The sequence below is a fragment of the Medicago truncatula genome, chromosome 3 (assembly GCF_003473485.1).
Source record: "Medicago truncatula cultivar Jemalong A17 chromosome 3, MtrunA17r5.0-ANR, whole genome shotgun sequence".
NCBI classification, from domain to species: domain Eukaryota; kingdom Viridiplantae; phylum Streptophyta; class Magnoliopsida; order Fabales; family Fabaceae; genus Medicago; species Medicago truncatula.
This window is the reverse complement of record NC_053044.1, coordinates 26,276,710-26,291,704: the sequence shown is the minus strand read 5'-3', so window position 1 is coordinate 26,291,704 and position 14,995 is coordinate 26,276,710. Positions and strand designations below refer to the sequence as shown.

Sequence of the window (14,995 nt, the reverse complement as noted above, 5' to 3'; positions counted from 1 at the left end):
GCGAAAGTACCTTAAATTTTATAATTTGATGTCACGAAGGTTCAAAATCAAAAAATCTTTAAATTACTAGGTTGAAATCTAAACAATTTTTTCTACAGAAGAGTAAACTAGAAACAACTAATATTACAGGGGTAAACATATATATATATATATATTAACCCTTTTAATTACCACATCTTATTCTTTCAAAAAAAAAATTACCACAGCTTACAATGCTGGTTCCACCTAGAAAATAATTCAGAGGGTTCAATAATCAAGTTCCACAAACCATTTCAACATCACTTTTCAAGCTAAGTGATAAATTAAGTAAGCAATTGACAATAGTTAACCCATTAAATTATGAAAATTGTTGTTCACATATGCAAAAGTTGAAACATACATTTAAATGACCGTTAAATGTAATTTAAGTGATATATTTTAGGCACTTTTGTTACTTGTTTTGCAAGTTATTAAGGGAAAAGTCGAGAAATAAGTGATTATTTCCCTTTTACGCTTTATCTATCTTACTTCACCCAATTGTGCAGGATTCGAACTCAAGACATCAAGCAAAGAGAAGAAAATGGAGAAAAGTACAAAAAAGGCAGAAAAATGAGATCACTCGCCTCCAACTCGCCATGGCCAGTAAAAGGCGAGCAATTCTAGTGGCCAACAGAGATTACACGCCACCAACTCGCAATGGCGAGTAGAAGGCGAGTTTGGTTGCCATGGCGAGGGAAAGTACTCGCGAGGCGAGTTAGGGCGGTTTAAGCTTCTCACTGCTGACATGGTACAAACCCAATGGGGAAGAAACTTCAACTCGCCATGGCGAATGAAGTAGCTCGCAAGGCGAGTGAATGCAGACTCAGAATTCTATAAATAGCCCACTCAACCATTTCAGAAAATACTTAGTTTAGACTTAGTTTTTCAATTAGTTTTCTCTTAGTTTTTCATAGTTTTTCACTTGTAATATTTCTAGAGAGAGAGAGAGATAGGGCTTGTTCTTCATAGAGTGAGAGTGATAGAAAGTGGATTCTTCATCTTTTGTTGAGAAATCACAAGTTGTAATGAATCTTTCTCTTTCAATTCATTCTTGCAAGGCTTCCATGACAATGAGTAGATAAATCTCCTTTGTTGGGATTAGAGGTACTTGATCATAGCTTAACATGTAATCTTTTGATCTATAAATATATGGTTCTAGCATTTGAATTGATATTGATGTTATTCTTGCACTTTAATGCTTATCTTTGATTTAATTGTGATTGAGAAATACTTTTGAATCTAGGTTTAGAATAACCATCTATCAAAACATAGGTTCTAGACATGGAATCGATGTTTTGATAATCACCTTGAGTATCCAAACCTAAAGCTTACTTATCATTCAATAGATTGAGAAATCATCGATTGAACGATAAGATCGACTCTTGAATCATTCAATAGTTTGAGACATCGACCATTGAATGATACAATTGATTTCACAATATTGTTTGGACACGAATGGTGTTGTCGAGGGATACGTGATAATATCAAAGAAAAGTAGAATCCATGTATGATCATTAGGTTACGTGCGATGCTCGATCAAAGAACTCTAATCCTAACAAGTTTCCGCCCTATTAATTTCAACTTTTACTTTTGCAATTTAGTTACTAAAACAAACAAACAGATTATCTTTTTAACTTAGAATGATATTTGGTGACGAACGGTCTGCGATATCGCACTAGTCCCTGAGGAGACGATACAAATACTTACTATTGTTTGATGCAAAAATACTACATCACTTACCATTATCTTACAATTTAAAATATTACTCCATCCGTCTCATAATATTAGTCATTTAAAGTTTGTGCATGATTATCAAGAAAATAATTAATTATGTTGATTTTAGTGGTAAGAATAATAGTAGCATTCACTGAAACACCTTATTAATTGTAGTTTGTGAAATATTTAAGTTAGATGAAATTCAATAAATAAAAGTATAATAATGACAAAAATAATAAATGTTGTATTGATATTGTAAAGTAACAATTATTTGGAGCAAAAGAAAAAATGTTAAAAAGAGGATAATTATGAGACGGAAGGAGTAACACACAAAATAGACACATTAATTACAATAACAATTTTTCTTAAAAATGTGAAGAAAAACAAACAGAACTTATATATAGAGACCAGGCCCGGCCTTGAGGGTGTGCAAGGTGCTCAACCAGGCCGGGCCTCCAATTGCTACGGACCTCTAACGAAAAATTAAATTTAATACCCACCCCCATTTAAATAAAATATATATATGTTATATCATTTTCTTTCTTTAGTACACGTTTGAGTTTTTTTTCTAGACTTTAGTTCTCCTTTTTGTACATAAATCGGATCCTATCAAACCACCCCTAATTTGTATAATCACTTCACCAGTCAATTTGAAAAGTTATTTCATTTAAAGAATCACACACAATCATTTTTTAATTCGCATAAACCATTTGTTTTACCCTTTTCCACAACAGAGGAGTGAAAAATCCAAATGACACCGTTAGATAAATTTCACCTCTTTCACTTAATCTTTTTTATTCCTTTCATGTTTAGAACTTCTTCTGATTTTGATTTTTTTTAATGAAATTTAACAACACAAAAAAATTACATTTTATTTTACTAGAGACATATTTTAAAAAGAGAGTCGAGCCTCCTATTCTACAAGGACGGCCCTGATAGAGACCATAAGAGTATCTAAAAAGAAAAAAAATGAAATAAAATAGGTTCATTGACTTGAGATAATCACGGGTCATGGTCAGCTTAATGGCAGTAGACCAACCAACCTTATTCACTAGTGGTTTTAAATCATTTCTCGCAACCAGCCATCCATGTATTCTACGACATTTAATTCCAGTAATTCATTACAATCATCCATGACTAAGTCCTTATTCACTACGGGTGTTAATAGCAATATTATGTAGCATGCCACGTCATCACTACGTGATAAAAGTTGTACAATCAACGACTGTCACGTGACGAAAATCATGTCAATTCAGATTCACTACTAGAAAACATGGATTTAGCGACGGCCGCTTTCCGTCGGAAAAGCGTTAAAATTCCGTAACAAACGACTTTCTGACGGGTTTTGCGACGCTTCAAAAATCCGTCGTTATAATGGGGGTCGGAAAAATTGACCGACGGAATATCAACTCCGTCACTCATTGCGACGGCTCAGATACGGTCCCAAACACAAATTCCGTCGCTAAGCATCCCACATTATGGATACATGTCACCCAGTTTTCCGTCACAAAATACCGACGTTAATAATATCCGTCACAAATTACAGAGGGAAAAAACCGTTGCAAATAACTGAGAGAACAATACTGTCGCAAAATATCTGAGAATTTGAATAGCGTCGCTGTTGTATCCGACGCAATACTGCAAGATAAAATTTTTGTGACTTTCATATTTTCCGTCACAAATAAGTTTTTTTTTTTCTACCCTAAAATTAGTTTAGGAAATTTCTCAATTATTTCTCAAAACACTTTTGGAATATAAAACAAGGTGATGAAAAATCACAAGATAAAATACATTAATATGATAAAATACGATAAAAATCACATTAATATTTGATGAAAAACCTTTTTGATTGCGTTCACAAGAATCACATTACTTATCTTTTGCATCAAAATATATTGAAATAATTACTAAATAGTATTAGAACATTTACTTTAAACTAAAAGTTATAATCAAATTTTCAAAATAATATGATAAATAATCAAGTAGGTGGACACAAATGTTGATCCTAACTCGAACGATGAGGTTGATAAGGAGGCAGATGCGAATGGCCTTGTGTAAAAGATTCCATTAATTTCTGGAACTTCTCTCGGAGCAATCGTGAATTCTCCTGTGACTGTTGTGCCTGCTCTCGAGCTAAACGTGACTCCTCTTGTGATGCACAAATCAATTTCTCGTTAGTCTTCAACCGCTCCTTGAGTTCCATGTTTTCAGCTGACATTTTAGATATTGCAGTCCTCATATGCTCATATTCAGATGGTGAGATGCCATCAGATGACCTGGATGAAGAAGGCTTGTATTTTCCTGCCTCTGTCCCCAAACCATAAATACGTCCTTTCTTGTCGACTCCTACAACTACATCAAGAAGATGAAGTTGTCTGACTGATGGTCATTAGACACATCATCCCCCTTTGTTTGTTGTGAGTTCCTTTCAAAAATCCGTCTTTCATATTCATCCTACAAAATTAGAGTTTGTCTTAATTCTTGCGTACAAAAATATGAAATTAAATCAATTGCTACAATTAAATTCATATATAAACCAACCAATAACAAGTTAAACAAATTAAAACTAGTTTTTAACTAATAACCAGTTATCATGACTTCTTTCCAATTGAAGAAACATTAGATTATCATGTTCAGATGTCAGAACCTGATGAACAATAATAAGCATGCATAACATTAAAAATTATGGCACAAAAGCATGTAATATACAACAATATACATGATTAGATAACCAAAAACAATTATAGCACATGATGGCAGAGTTATAGTGTAGCAGCATGCATCAATACACACGAGGACAATTATAAATACTAATTTTAAAGTTTTTCCAATTACCTTGACTTGCCACCAGCATACCAAGTCCACAAAAGGATCTAACTAATTCTAGAAAATTTTCAATTGTTTTATGTTCATTTGACAAAGGGCAGGAAATGATAATATCATCGAATTGTAACTTACCGCAACCATTTGAGATTTGGATGATATCCACTTTGATGGATCACCTTTCATTTTGTGTGTCTTTAGATACACTTCCCAACAACTTGGAGTCATGTTTGAGTCAGTTTTCTATAGTACAAAATAAATAGATTAGTATTATTATTAATTTAAATCACTATGCTTTACTGCAAATATAATTTGTTTACTTACTAATCTTTTAGAATGTTCAATTGTTGGAATTGACCCACAAGTGTGCAATGGACCATTAGAGGATCTTCTATTTCGCTTATTAATTGTTGCTTTGTCATAAGGGCAAAATAGTAAAAAAAGAAAAAAAGGGACAAGAATTGTCCTATATAGTTTAGTAGATTACAGACGGATAATTTATTACTAGTTTCATAAATTTAATTTTTTTAATTATTATTAATTTTTTATTTTACAAGTTAAACGGTGCGTTTCAATAACTCTCATTTTTGCATTTTTCATATTTACCATCACAATCTAATTCAGATAAAAAAAGTACAAAGCATGATACTTGTACAATAATAATAAAGTGATATTGAAACATAAATTCACGAGTAAATTCACATTCACATTTTTCACATTCAATCCTTTAGAGCATCCATAATGGTAGTTCCTTAATAGAGTCTCCTTAAATGGACCCCACGTTACACGTCACTTATTTATAATATATTAATAAAAGTACTTATTAAAGACTCAATGACTCCAATGGCAATACACTAATAAGGACTCAAATGAAAAGTACTTAAATATGCCCCACTAACTTTGCATCATTAAACAAAAGTAATTTATTAATTAAATTATAAATTACCTCATAATATTTAATTACGATCCTTAAAAAAAATTATAAAATATTTATTTATTCGTATGAACTTAAATTTCTACCACATTTGATAATAATTTGAAAATGAAAAAATTAACATTATAAATTTTACATTGCTTGTTAAAAAATAATAAGAATTAAAGAAAGGTTGGGTGGGTAGAAACAGTGGTGCTATATAGTACGGAATGTTATTGTACGAAAATTCACGGATATGTGTATTTGAGACACAACACTTGCAATTTTATATAATAGAAAAGCTAATAATGCAGCACTCCTTTGCGGAATACACAGGCTGATTAGGGACAGAATTAAATTTTATTAAAAAATTATACTATAATAGTCTTCTTTAAATGAATACATTGGTGGTTGTTAATAAAATTAGTCAATTAACCAATTCGTTGAATTTCGTTTCAAGTTGGTCCGTAGCACTAAGCATTATCCATAAAATGGTGCAAGTTGTCCAACTATTCCTATTTGTTTTTTCTTTTATTTTAATTTTTTTTAATAATAGTGGTGTAACGGATATAATTTTCTTTTTAAGGGTTTTTATATACACATTTTTGAAGTTTTTTTTTTATCGAACATTTTTGAAGTTTTAATCCCATATTTTAAAATCCAACTTTTTGATCCCTATATTAAGGAAGTCAACAATTTTTTTTGATCCCCCACAAATTTTGATGATGTCACATCCTGTTAATGTTAATGACATGATGCTGGCCGTGTATTAATCAGGTATAAAAAAATATTTTCCATGTCATTATTATTGATTAATATTATTATTTATTTTATTTTTATATTATAAATTAATTAAAATAACTGCCTCCATCTTTTCCATCAACATTCAACACTAACACAAGATTAATTAGAATCCATCATCATCAGCACTCTTAAAGCTCAACCCCCAAATGTGTATGTGGTTGTTGGTTGTTGAAGATGAAGATTTGTTGAAGAAATTTTTATAATGAATACTAATATTGTAATATATAAGTAAAATAAAAATATATTTTTCAAATCATTGTGCCAAGTCAGCGTAACATCAATGAAGCTGTTGGGGGACCATAAATATACGTTGACTTTCTTAATAGAGGATCAAAATGTTGGTTTTTGAAATAAGGGTATTAAAACATCAAAAATATGTAAATAAGAAGACCAAAAATACATTTAAGCCAAATTTAGATTTGAATAAAAAATAAGTAAAAATGAAGGAAAAAAACTGCAAATTAGTGGGGTCATGTGTTTGTTAGTGGAAGAAAAGGAAAGATTTTCAACAAAAAAAAAAACCTAAAATAACTTAGTACTAATAAAAAACAATTAAAAGAAATAACTAATGAGTCACCATGGCCTGGTGGTAAGTTGCCTTGATTGCAATTCCAAGGTCTCAAATCACCCATAAGTTTTAATTAATTCACATTTTTCATCATTTAATAAAAAAAGCGTAATTCTCTTTGAGACGGCATCCAAGGACGTCGCAAACCATTTAGGGAATCTGCGACGGAATATGTAACGGAATAGTTATCGATGGAATAAAACCCTCGCTAAATCCCTCACAAAACTATGTAATGTCACATTTCTGAGGGAATTTATGACGGATATGTAGCAACGACAGAATCCCTCGTAAAGTCCGTCGCTAATGACATCAAAAGAGCACCCTCACAAATTTCCGTCGCAAAAACCGAATTTTCTAGTAGTGATTAGAAGTGGGGTCAAGGACTTTTTTAAAAACAAAATTTTTTTGTAGGGTTGTTTTAAAAAAAAATTCTTTTACAGAGACGAAAATCAAAACTAACCCATTTTACAGCGACGAAAAACATATTTAAGCCTAATAAAAATAGGATCTTGTTAGCAAATGTCCTAAGAGCACTTGTTCAGGATACAAAAATGAAATTAATTGAAAAAATTTAATTATAAAAAGTCATTTTTTAAAGTTTTAATTCATTGAATACATCAATTACACGATAAAATTTCTTCTTTAAACTTCTTAAAATATGAAGAATTTAAAATAATAATAATAATATGAAGAATAGTTTTTCTTAAAAAAATAATATGAAGAAAAGTCTTATATGACGGCTTAACTATTTGCTAGCTCGTCAATAATAATAATATAAAGAATAGTATTTTCTTAAATACAAAAATAATAATACTAATATGAAGAATAGTCTTATATGTCGGCTAAAGTATTTGCTAGCTAGTCAACCATAAGTCTTGTAATATTTGTCACATTTTGGAATATAAATAGTAATGTTTTGAAAAGCATTTTAACACAATATTATTCTACTACCTAAATAAATCTTTAAACCTCATTAAAATTGAGATATACACATACATCAATGGATCATCAACATACATTACAACTGAACGTTGTGGAATCTCCTTCATACATGATACATGTGCAGTGGTTGTAAACACAATATCATGAAATTTACCGGCAAATTAGTGGTCAAGTTACTAATCGACGTTGTGTTAATGGATCCTAAAGAAATACTCATGCACTAAATTAATTTCTTATATTTTAGTTTACATATGAATTTTTTTCATTTCAAAATGTTCAACACTAGATCAAGAACCAGGGCAATTTATAAAACTTAATTATAGAAATTGTGATCCACATGGAAATCAACAGCAAAGGGTTCAGCCATTTCAATTTGTTAAAGTTTAGTTTTGCACCAAACCGGACCTCATGTTCGCAATGGTCCAATATGCGACCCAGAGGCTCTATAACGACCTGTCAACTTAAGACTTGCATATAGGCTCAAAGTCTCTCAAAAGGAACTCGCACAAAGCAACCCACTAATGGTCGAATTTATGCAAGTGTATCAAAACGTTTACCAAGTAATGAAGTGTAAGTTGAGTATCGTATCCATATGGGTTGTCATTCTAAGGCAGATAGTGTTACCTATTTGGGAATATTTAAATAAAAACAATAAAATTAAAGATAACGGGTGAAGGGGTTTTGCAATTTGATCTATTTACAACAGAGCAAGATTTACCTGTTTTGATGGTAGAATGTTAGCGGCGGTTAGGATTCTTCGAATCCCTTTTTTTTATTTGTTGGAATTACTTAACAGTCAAGTCTTATTCAACTTTTAACGTTTTCTATCTAAGTGATGAGTTCTTAGAGTTTTACTACAGCTGTCAAGTTGCATCTGCTAATCACACGGGTACATATGTGTGGGTCTTACTCTCTCAGAGGTATCAGTTCATTGCTCTCCAGCTGTCAGTTGCAACATTCCCTCAGAGTTTCTACGGGTTTCAGTGTTTAGGGTTGTCATTCATGTAAGGAGATACACTTACACGTGTAGAGGTATGCCTAGGTTCTTACTTTCTCTGAGCTGGTATTTGAAACAATAACGGATATTAGGGTTCCTAAAGGCACCCTCGTCTATTGAATCTTAAAAGGACATTAGCACACTCTCTCTCTCGTTAGTTCTACAAACAGGCGACTTTATCTGGTCTACCTTACCAAGGATGAAAGAAGAGCAAGTTACTAGGCTGATTTAAGTCAAGAAGTCACTGTGTTTGGCTAATTAATGTATTCGTTATATTTGTTACTTCCTGATTAGGGAATGTATGCACCAATATTAGGTATGTCACCTTTCTTAGTAGCGTTATTTCAAGGTGGTTTGCTTCAAAGGAGACAAATCTTATGTACGACAGTAAAATTAAATAATATTCGAAAAATAAATGAATAAAAAATTTAAATTAAATAAATATCCAACAAACAGAATAGAAGTTCATCTTACAACCCTAGCCTAAAAAGACTTAGTTACTCATGGTAACTAAAGACAAATTACAAAAGAAATAAAAAAAAAATACTCTAGAGACTCGAAGTGAGGAGAGAAACTCCTCCTTGGCAGCTCCGAATACTCGCCTTCCTCTTAAACCTATTTGTTATGAATGAGATGATTTGTATTTAAAGGGAGGGTTTCCACCTGAAGTTGTGCTTAAAAATCGGGCATTATCCACTAAAAAGTAGCAAAAGGCATTTTTGGTCTGATTTTCTTCATGCTCGTGGCATATGACTCATGCTCGGGGTGCATGTGTGTGAAGCTTTTCATGCTTGGGGAATTTATGCCATTCTAAGGGCGTATAACCATGCTCGGGATGCATGAGAGTGCAGTCCCGTGCCTAAATGTTCATTTCTTCGTCTTCTATGGTGTTTGCTTCCATATAAGATGTCTTGGGACTTAGGAACATAATTCCTCCCTTTGTAATTTCTTTTGAGGCCTCTTGAATCTTCATTCTTGATCTTCCCAGAGTCTTCATAAGTCTTTAGATGTCTTGCTTTTCCGATTTACATGATTTCTTCGTGAATTACATCAAAATATCTTAAAATTGATATGTTTCGAAAAAGTAGAATTTCATGATTCAAATATAGAAAATATACATGTCCGAAATCATAAGCAATTGTTGTAATACTTCTCTATTCTAGATGAAAAACCTACTGAAAAACATGCTAAGAATAATGTAAGATAACTTGTAATCACCCGCACTAATGACAATCACTTCTTATCCATCAGTAACTGAAGTTTAGAAAAACACAATAAGGGCGGGGATTGTTGGTTTGAATTATATTTGACACTTTTGCAATTTTTTTGAAAACACAAATAGCAGCGAAGAGTAAAGAGATAAGAGAAAGAGACAACACTTAGAGTAGGGTGTAGCATAAGCTCAAAGCTTTGATCTATAGTGTAGAGTTTTGACTTCTCGTCGAGAGCTTTGACTTGTTGCAAAGGCAGTACTAAAGTTGTACATAGAACTTCCTGCAAACTTAGAGATTCCTAATTTTTCTCAATCATTCTTCGTGCATTGCTTTATTATCATCAAAACTTGCGTAATTCTTTTAACCATTTTTTCCAAGAATTTTTTAATATCCCAAGCAGACAACAATTCCCAAGACTACTTTAACTATGAAACTTACAACAACTGTTTTGTCGACATAATTTGAATCTAAGGCTAGTATGAAAGCTGAAGAAGATATTATCTCACATTTCCCAGCTTAAGTGATATCATAAGATATATAGACGAAACAATTTGCAGACATAATTTGATGGATCCTGTAACACCCCGTTTTTCCAACATAAAAATTTCTTAAAGAAATATCAGAGTAAACATCACAAACGAGATATCACATTTTACATAATCATAATTAGTTAAATAACAATTTAACTTTCAACAAAATAATTCAATCATCGCAGCGGAATTGTTTCATCAATCATAAATAAGTTTGGCATGCAGGCCCATCATAGTATCTCAATAAATTCAGTTCAAATCATAAATATCATAGTCAAATACGCAAAGGAAATGAAACATGCATATCATAAACCCCATCCCGTTACGTATCAAAGCAACCTAAGACTCAGTGAGGCAAGGCCACTCACGACAACACAACAGCAACCTAAGCTTGATCACCTGCAAGTTACTCATACGAAGAGCAACATTTCCAAGCAGAAGGGGTGAGATTTCACAAAACAATAATATTAATCAATATAATTCAACAATCATAATTAACATCATAAATCTTCATCATAAGCATCTTAAAACAATCATAACATCTTAGATAATAATATATCAGGTAATCACTTCATTAAAGCATCATAAATCTCATAACATCTTAACATCTTTCATCATCGACTCGACTATGCGACTATGCAACTTAGACCTCTTATATGCATGTGGTACCAATTCGTTTGAGTATTAATATATTTCCAGGGCATAAGCCCCCATTTCTAGTTTGAGCTAATGCTCCATCGTGTTGAGTACTAAGCTCCAAGGCATGAGCCCCCAACATATGTATGCTAATGCATGGACTCAATCTCTTAAAACATCTTAATCATCATCTCTTATATACATCCAATAATTTGGAGTTCAACATTATCTTAATCATCTTATATAGACTCATGCAACATAGTTAAATAACAATAGCAGCATAAGCAGATCACAACAACATTATGACATCATATAAAGATATCAAATAAAAGCAAGCATCATCTCAATCATTCATTCATTAATCATTTCAAGTAATGCAATTAATAATTAAATCACATTATAAACAACTTAAAATTTCATAATAGCTTCACAAACTGCATTAAACATCCTAAATAGATCACATTACTACCCAGGGGTCCATCTCTAATCAAGTTATGCGACACAGGTCGTAACATCCTCACTTGCATTCAATTCTGCAAGTGCTCGCGAGGCGAGAGCATCTGCTCGCCATGGCGAGTACAAGCCAGATTCCCAACTAAGGTTGTTCTAAGCTTAACTAGTTTCAATCTCATTCTAAGTCTCCATCTAATATTTAATATGCATCATCAGGCACTCAAAAACATCTAAGGTTCAACTCACAGGTCAAAATCACAAAATTCAACATGCTCTCTGGTCATGCTCGCTATGGCGAGTAAAGGTGTTCGTTGTGGCGAGCTGCGACGCGCAACTTGCGAGGCGAGGAAAAATGGTCGCGAGGCGAGCGATGAAGTTCATCACTCGCGAGGCGAGAATCATCATTCGCTATGGCGAGCGATGAATGTCGCTTCGGGCAGAATGCAGTTTTTCTCAAAAATTCATCTTTTCTCAAGGTTTTAAGCCTAATTTCGATTCCATAATTCATCTTAATCATAATCTAAGGTTAAGGGACGTTTTAAGCATCAATCTAACAACTTAACATCATTGGATCATCAAAATCACCTATTAACCCTAATTTCATAAACTTTCTAATTCAATCCTAACTTGTTAATTTGATCATCAGAATTACATGAATTAATACTACTGAATCATTAGTCTCACCCTTACTTTAATTGAAGAAAATCGCAGCTTTCCTAGGTGTTCTCCCTTCTCTTGACTTTTTCTCCCTTTTCTCCAAAAACAGTCGTACGTGCAATTGTTTTCTAAAAACTAGGTTTTCTCTTTTATATCTCTTCCTAAAATCTTATCTTATCTCACTTTCTCCTCCAAAACTCTCTAAAATCTCAAAACAACCCCTAACTAAATATTTTATTTTATTTTCAAATCTTATTTTATTAAACAACAAAATAAGTCTCATAAAAATCGTCACATCACATAACTCATCTAAAATCATCCAAATCATCTAAATCGTCATAAATCATCATAAATCACACATAATTATATAAATATAATATAACTCATCTAGACTTGATTAAATAATTAATTAATTAAAAGTGGGCATTACAGATCCTAGTTTCATATGAGTGTAAATTCATATATAAAGTATCCAAATGATGTTGATCTTGTTGCACAACTGGAACAAGTTGAGATGTCAACGACATCATGAAAGGGCTACGAATGAAAGGATGAAAAGAGTTTTTCGGATGAGGTTTGACAACCGAAACTGAAAGATGATTGTGAGTAGTGTGTGAAATGGGTGAGGGGATGTATAAATAGAGATTTTGTGCACAAGAATTCGAAATAATTATGCATAGAAAACATGCATCATTAATGACAACCCAAGTAACCAGACACCATTGTTGTTGCGCAAAATGCCATCAAAGCTTGATCTTCCAGGATTGTTGAAAGAACTTCCATCCACTTTAACTTTTATGGTATCTTTCGGAGGATGGATCCAAGAGACCTCACACATCAGTTTTTAAATTGTAGGAGTATTAAGGACCTGCTGGAAAATGGATCTATAAGAATGAATTTTCTTAAGTCAATGTGAGATAATCCATTTAGAGTCATTGAACACCAAGTCATTTCGAGTCTATCAGATAACCCAACAAGTGACTATAAACATAATCCCGTTGGAAGATGTTGACATGGAACATCCCAAATCGCCATAAACAAAGGAGAGCCTCTGAATAGAGCAATCAAATTCTCCTTAGGTGCATGTCACCTTTTACTAGTGGAGGCAGAAGTCAAATGATGTCTAAAACTGAAAGCATTGATGGAAAGTTTGTCATGCATAATCAACAAACAAATATGCTTAATATTCTCTAAAATCTTCATCTTCCAAAGCCAACTCCACCCATGATGACGAGAAAGGGAATAAGATGGAACACAATGTTGAGAAATCCAATGATACCCATCTTTGGCTGAATAAAATCTAGATATCCTTTGATATGTCATTTCAATATTTTCACATTATTTTATGCAAGTTAATTACTTATCAGTTTCGTTGGAACATACAACTCATACACGAAATAATTGTTTGTAACTAATCAATCAATTAAATTGTAACAAAAAGTCAATCAATTAAATAATTGTTTCCAAACGAAGGATAAATTAATTATGAATTATTTAAGAAATTAATAAGTACAAAGAACGCAAATTTATAATTAATTTTTTCCTCAATTAGAAACTCCAGAATTTAGCGGTAGAGATTCTTTTGATGTTATAAAAATACCATCAAAATTATGGATTGAAATTTGACCGCTAGTTTATAAAGAAAAATTGCAATGTTGCACGTTTTGATCAAAAGTAAAAATAAATCAAGGCATAGTAACTAAAGTGATAATGATACAAATCGAGTCACAATGATAATGCTATGAAAATATATTTGCAATTAAATTTTATTGGAATTCTAATTTGGACACAATTCTAAAGCAATTCCATTTTAACGTTTTTTATATTTATCTTGAAAGAGCGTTTTTATATGTATTTGCGTTCAATTAAATTTTAATTGGAGTTGTTAATGGAAGGGTAATAAATATTTTAATTCCTTTTTTTTTTTTTTTTGAAGAGGCTAAAATAAATATATTACCACATCAAAAAGGCCTTCCTAACATAAGGTGTGCTAACTAAGAAACACCAAAATACAAACAGGTTCAAAACAATAATTACAAGACACCGGCCAACTACAAGTACAAAAAACAAAAAGGAACTAACAATTAGCCAATGCCTAGGATAGTAAATGGACTAAGCCACCAACCATGGGAGTTTAAGGGAAGACTAGCGTGTTTCCCCTTCAACCACGTGAAAGTCGATGACTTAATCTTGTCCACTACCTGCATAATTGAGCAATATTTGCCATTGAAAACTCTGATATTTCATTCTTTCCAAATTTTCCACACAGTTGCAAACCAGATAACGTGAAGAATAGAACGCCTCGACTTGCCAGCACCCCCAAGAAAACTAAACTGATTAAAAAAAGTAGGTGCATCACAAGGCAAAACCGAATATACACCAAGCCACCTAAGAATATGGTTTCAAACAGACCCAAACAAATTACAATGTAAAAAAAGGTGAGAAGATATTTCCACCTCCCCACAGGCTCCAACACAAGACTGAGCTTCGATGTCAATAACATGACGACAATATAGATTCTCCTTAGTAGGAAGCCTATCCCGAAACAAACTCCAAGCAAATAACACCACCTTCAAAGGAATGTCCTTATGCCAAAGAGAAGCCACATGCACCGCAATGTCAACAGTAACATTAACATCAAAAAATTATAAGCACTTCGAACTGTATAAACTGGAGATGTTTCCAGCCTCCACAGCCTCCTATTGATCCTATCAACCTGTAAAT

The 14,995-nt window shown here is 32.5% G+C and overlaps 1 pseudogene; it reads right to left on the bottom strand.

Annotated features, from left to right (window-relative positions):
* Window positions 1-3,739: 3,739 nt before the first annotated feature.
* Window positions 3,740-13,109, bottom strand: LOC112420480 (uncharacterized; annotated as a pseudogene).
* Between the last annotated feature and the right edge of the window lie 1,886 nt (window positions 13,110-14,995).